Consider the following 6,699-nt stretch of genomic DNA (forward strand, 5'->3'; position numbering starts at 1 on the left):
CCACACCCCTCCCGATCAACAGGACCCCCGTTTTGACCGTAGGAGGTCCGTTTCCTCCGTTTTGCGGTACGCCACACCCCTCTCGATCAACAGGACCCCCGTTTCGACCGTAGGAGGTCCGTTTCCTCTGTTTTGCGGTACGCCACACCCCTCCCGATCAACAGGACCCCCGTTTCGACCGTAGGAGGTCCGTTTCCTCCGTTGTGCGGTACGCCAGGCCTCGTTTCCATCGCCTCTTCCGTCCAAGCCCTCCTGATGAACACGACCACGCATTCCGTTCTGACCCATGAACACGACGACGACGCTGTTTCTCCGTTCCGACCCAGCCATGTACACGAGCCCTTGCCATACGTATGCGCGAGTAGGCGTTTGAGACCCCGCCCATATGTACACATACGTGGACGTATTTTCTTTCTTGCACCCTGGCCGTTGTACGTACGTGTACATGCTACGTGCGCGCCTCTACTACGACACATGCGCGCCTCTACATCGACCAGTATGTACGTACACGTTCGCGACCAGAATGTCAACTCTACGTACGCTTCGACCAGGTGGGTCCCGATTGTCAGGCACTTCCTTGCCTGGGAAGATGTAGCTGGTGGGTCCCAGCAGTCAGGGGGCGAATCGTTTTTTTTTGCCAGGACGCACTTCCTTGTGTGCGAAGATGTAGCTGGTGGGTCCCAGCAGTCGGGGGGCTGGTAGGTTCCAGCAGACAGGGGGCGAATCGTTTTGTTTTTTTGCCCGGATGCACTTCCTTGCGTGCGAAGATGTAGCTGGTGGGTCCCAGCAGTTAGGGGGCGAATCATTTTTTTTGCCCGGACGCACTTCCTAGCATGCGAAGGTGTAGCTGGTGGGTCCTAGCAGTCAGAGGGGAAATGTTTTTTTTTGCGAAATACGGTGGCCCGTCCGGTGGGTCCCTACTATCAGGTGGAGGAATCATTATTTTCCGCGTAATAAGGAGGCACTTCCTTGATGCCGCTGTGGACCCAACTGTCAGCCTCTCCACGTACAGTCCACGTCCGATGGAAGTCGTTCCTTGACCACGTTGACCACGCTGCGCCGAGAGCACCAGGGCAGTGGACGACGGCGAGGCCTAGGAAGGGGATGACATGAAGGCAGGGAAGACTCGGCAGTTGTTTCCCACGCGGAGGGGAGTACGACTGTACGAGGGTTTACTGGTTCGTCTGCCGTTGCCGGAGAATAACAGCAGGTGTGGGTGAGTAGAGGGATGGCTAGGCCAGCGATGGGAGTACGGTCGAGTGGTGAGGCCTGCGTGGCAGCACAGCCGGCCGCGCGGAGGAGGGAGCAGGCAGTCCCGCCGGCGCTTGTTTGAGCGGCTGGAGCAGAAAGAGCAGAGATTGAAGAAGCACGACGGGCGTTGGATGGACATCCAACAGCCAGTGCTTGTGCGTCAACCTTTTTTAGCAAAGCCTCAAATCTGTGGAAAACAACATATAGCCCATCTGCCATTATTTCTAATAATTTACAGCCCATTTGCTAATTCTTAAGGTTTTCTTTGGAGCCCATATTCTTTTTGTTAGCATTACAACCCATATTGTGGCAACGGTTAAAAAGTTATACGAGATTTTTCACATTTCGGTGCGGTCCGAACTGTTTTTAATCCCGAAATTTCGACTCACATTCAAACTGATTTTAAAAATAAATGTCTATCAATATAAAATCCAACAAATTCTCCACACATAAAAATTAATGTCATTTAAAATCTTGAAATGAAAAAAAAAGATATTTGAAACTAATTGCCGGTTTGATGTGTTTTGAAAATGTACAACCCATTTCTCATTACTGATGGGCCATTTTCTCGGCCAGCCGAATGAAAGCTCTCCCCGTCTTGAAAGATTTGTAGCCCAACAGGCCTGATAAAGCGACTTACTTGGCAAATCACAAAAAACTGGGTTGTGGCCGTGGACCCAGCTGTCAGCCTCTCCACGTACAGTACTCTTCCGATGGAAGTCGTTCCTTGACCACGTCGCACGGAGAGCACCACGGCAGTGGACGACGACGAGGCCTAGGAAGGGGACGACGCGGCAGTGGAAGCCCGCGCGGAGTGGACTACGAGGGTTCATTGGTTCTGCTGCGGTGTGAGGCTGCCGTCGCCGCAGGGCCTAGCTGACTGTGGGAATAGTAGGGGCGGTGAGGCCTCTGCGGTAGCACAGCCGGCCACGGAAGGCAGGAGCATGCGACACGACCGGCGCTGCTTTGGGCGGCTGAAGCAAGAAAACCAGAGGTTGAAGAAGCACTACGACCATTGGATGGACATCGTACGGTCACTGGAGCTAGAATCGTTCATATTGACTAAGTTGACAAACCCTTTGTCCCCGTCAACTTAGTAGGCCCACAAGTCAGCCTCCCAGCAAGGTGGGTCCCAGCTAGCCGGGGGAGTATTCATTTTTTGTGCGTAATAAGGAGGCACTTCCGGTGGGTCCGAGCTGACAGCAGGGGGAACGTTTTATTCACGAAATACGGTGGCCCGTCCGGTGGGTCCCAGCAGTCAGGGGAAACAATTTTTTTCACAAAATAATGGTGGCCCGTCCGGTGGGTCCCCGCTGTCAGGTGGAGGAATAATTATTTTCCGTGTAATAAGGAGGCACTTCCTTGCGGCTGCCGTGGACCCGGCTGTCAGCCTCTCCACATACAGTACTCTTCCGATGGAAGTCGGTCGTTGACCACATTGACCACGCCGCGCCGAGAGCACCACGGCGGTGGACGACGGTGAGGCCTAGGAAGGGGATGACGCGGAGCCGTGCAAGACGCGGCAGTGGATGCCCACGCGGAGAGGAGTACGAGCGTTCACTGGTTCGGCTGCGGTGTGAGGCTGCCGTCGCCGCAGAATAACAGGGCGTGTGGGTGAGTGGAGGGATGGCCTGGCCAGTGGTGGGAGTAGTATGGGGGCGGTGAGGCCTCCGCGGTAGCACAGCCGGCCACGGGAGGCAGGAGCAGGCGGCACGACCGACGCTGCTTTGGGCGGCTGGAGCAAGAAGACCAGAGGTTGAAGAAGCACTATGGCCGTTGGATGGACATCATACGGTCACTGGAGTATTGACTAAGTTGACAAAGCTCTCCGTCCCTGTCAACTTAGTAGGCCCACAAGTTAGCCCAACAATATGGTGGGTCCCAGCTAGCAGGGAGGTATTCATTTTTTGGGCATAATAAGGAGGCACTTCCTTGCGTGCCAAGATATAGCTGGTGGGTCCGACCTGTCAGCGGGGGGAATGTTTTTTTCATGAAATACAGAGGCCCTTCCTGTGGGTCCTAGCTGTCAGGTGGAGGAATCATTATTTTGCGCGTAATAAGGAGGCATTTCCTTGCGTGCGGCCGTGAACCCAGCTGTCAGCCTCTCCACGAACAGTCCACTTCCGATGGATGTCGTTCATTGACCACGTTGACCAGGCCGCGCCGAGAGCACCAGGGCAGTGGACGACGGCGAGGCCTAGGAAGGGAACGACACGGACCCAGGGAATACTTGGCAGTTGTTTCCCACGCAGAGGGGAGTACGACTGTACGAGGGTTTACTGGTTTGTCTGCCGTCGCCCGAGAATAACAACAGGTGTGGGTGAGTAGAGGGTTGGCTAGGCTAGCGATGAGAGTACAATCGGGTGGTGAGGCCTGCGTGACAGCACAGCCAGCCGTGCGGAGGAGGGAGCAGGCAGTCCCGCCGGCGCTTGTTTGAGCGGCTTGAGCATGAAGAGCAGAGATTGAAGAAGCACGACAGCCGTTGGATGGACATCCAACAGTCACTGCTCTCGTGTGTTGACTAAGTTGACAGGGCGTTGCGTGTGCATCAACCTTTTTTTATGAAAGCATATGCGTCAACCTATAGTAGGCGCACAAGTCAGCCTCAAATCTGTGGAAAGCAGCATACAGCCCATCTGCCATTATTTCTAATAATGTACAGCCCATTTGCTAATTCTTAAGAATTTTTTTGGAGCCCATCTTCTTTTTGTTAGCATCACACCCCATATTGTGGCCACGGTTAAAAAGTATACGAAATTTTGCATATTTCGGTGCGGTTAACTGTTTTTAATCCAGAAATATCGATTCACATTCAAACTATTTTGAAAAATAATTTATATAAATATAAAATCCAAATAATTGTCCACGCATAAAAACCAATGGAATTTAAGATCTTGTAATGAAAAAAAATTGAAACTAATTCCCGGTTTGATGTGTTTTAAAAATGTACAGCCCATTTCTGGGCAAACCGAATGAAACTCTCCTCGTCTTGAAAGATTTGCATCCCAGCAGGGCCGATAAAGCAAGTAGGCCTTGTTTGGGTATTTCTTTAAGAAAATAGAACTGGGCTAGCCATTTTCAGCAAGAAAAAAACACAACTGGGCTCATGATGTGGTAAACATAAATAAAACCCTGGCTAGATGGGCCACAGCCCCCGCACAGCCCCGTTGTTACCCTGATCCATCGCTAAAACTAGTATAAATAACAAATGCTTGTTCCTCAAAAAAAACTGCGCGACTTGCTGGGTCCCTGGTGTCAGCCGCTCGTAGTGTAATTCTCTCGTTTATTGACTACGTCGACAATGGCGTGAGCCCCAGATGTCCAGCCTTTCCTATGAAAATTTAGAGCCCATTTGATGTGCTAGTTTAAAATAAGTTTGTGGGTGCTGGTGGGGGCTAATCACTTGGCTTCTGTAATGCACAGTGAGCTCAAGCAGCCGGCAAGAGTGATGTTATTTCCCTTGGTTTGGATTTGTTACAATATTTCACTCTAAATTAAACGAATGACAAGCCATTTGCCTTGTTTCAAAGAAAATATGACAGTCACAGCCGAGTTGAAAAGGGCAGGAACATCTAACTCCAGCTTACAAACTGTACAAAAGCACGAGGGTTAATTGTTCATCAGGTTTACAAAAAAAACCAGATTGAAAAGGGCAACAACATCTAACTCCAGCATTGTTTTCGGCAGTCACAGTCAAATGCATCAGTCAGGTCCATAGAATGAACATCCTGGGTCGTAAAATTTACTGGATTATGATCACAATATGTTGTAAATAGAAGCCCGACACGTTCAGAAGCTCTTTTGCCCACCCGAAACTCCTTTTTTTGCTCTTCGACATACCCATCCGTCAAAATCATGCTGCTGATAAACTTAAGCCTGATGGACAATAGTAACCTCGCATTTAGCAGGAAGAATGTGACAAATCTTGTGTTTGCACGGTTGGCTACATATCGTTCTAGCGTTATTGTCTTCAACCGAATCTCATGAGAAGTGAGAAAATCCCGATGCTTACGAATCCACCGATTGGTTATAACTTTCTTACCCTGTCCTGTTGCCTAAATAGACATGAAGATTGAAAATAGTTAAGGTCTAAAAGAAGAGTGTTGAAAGAGAAACAGCTGAACGGTTAATTCTAGTACACTATATGCGGGCTTCCAATGTGCGTGAAATTATCACCTTTATATACAACTTCTCTAGACATGGAAAGCATTGCAGCAAGCCAATAATCTTGTTCAGATCAAAACTATTCATTTGGATATATAAGATCTTGACAGAATCCAGCACCATTGATAGGCCATCCATGGAGAAACTCTTCATTGAGCATAGAACATAATATTAGTACAAAATGTGTACTCCAAGATGATATATAAATTATGCGCGGAAATTTAAAATGCAGCTTATGGTTACAAGTGTAGATGGTAATGTAAAGTACCTGAAGAACTGTGGAGCCAAACACCATATTGAAATGAGCACATAGATCATGTATTACACCCAAGGTCTCTAGTTTAGGCGCAGAGACGACGGTTATTTGCAACTGTGAATAACTAGAATCAAGGACCAACCTTTGAAGTGAAGGGGCATCTTGGATGATGAGCTGCCTTCCGTCAAAAGAAATTCCAATTCTTACAAGGTTAGGCTACTTATTTGGAGACAACCGATTCTAACTGTGAAAACAAGCACCAAGCACTCCAGTGCAGGGCAACTGGAGTGGATGATGCTGTGCAATGAGGCCTCCATATACGAACCTGCACAAGTGAAAGTTTCTTGAGAAATGGGAGTCAAAGGTTTAGTACCAGATTGTCTGGTAGGTAGCACTGCGCAAAGGTGGCGGTGTGGAGAGAGGACGAAAACCCCGAGATGGACATCGGTGCTGAGGGCACAAGTTCATGGCGTTCGGCATGTGGTATGTGATTTCTAGGGGAATAGTAGAACTCAAGCAGCTGTAGTTCTGTGAATTCAGGGGATTCCAGCCAGGCGTCTTCCATGAAGGGCATGGTATGCTTGCTCAGGTAGCATGACGGGATGTAGAGGCTTTGAACGGAGCCCTGGTGGGAGGAGATGATGGCTCTGGGGATTTCAAAATCATTGAAGAGAGATAGCTGACAACAGTCGAGATTAAGGGGAACGGCGCGCCATAGAGGGCGCCACCGAATTGAGAGGACTTGGGTGCGGCAGCGATCCTTGGTGGGGAGAAGCGAGATGATCTCCCCAAGGATGGCGTCCGGGAGATCGCTGATGCGGTCTACCAGAGATTCCACAGGTTCCTGGGATCCGGTATGGGCGGGGTTGCCGCTTCTCCCCGCGCTGTCGGGTGCGAGATCTACAATAGGCGTCGCCGCTGGCGGGAGCCTCATCTTCTTGGCGCTGGGGTCAGCTGACTCCATTTTCCTCGAGGGCGTCGCGCTCACGGATTTGAGGAGAGTAACGAATGACGAGCCTAGTTGTAGT

The sequence above is a fragment of the Triticum dicoccoides genome, chromosome 7A (genome assembly GCF_002162155.2).
Source record: "Triticum dicoccoides isolate Atlit2015 ecotype Zavitan chromosome 7A, WEW_v2.0, whole genome shotgun sequence".
NCBI lineage: Eukaryota > Viridiplantae > Streptophyta > Magnoliopsida > Poales > Poaceae > Triticum > Triticum dicoccoides.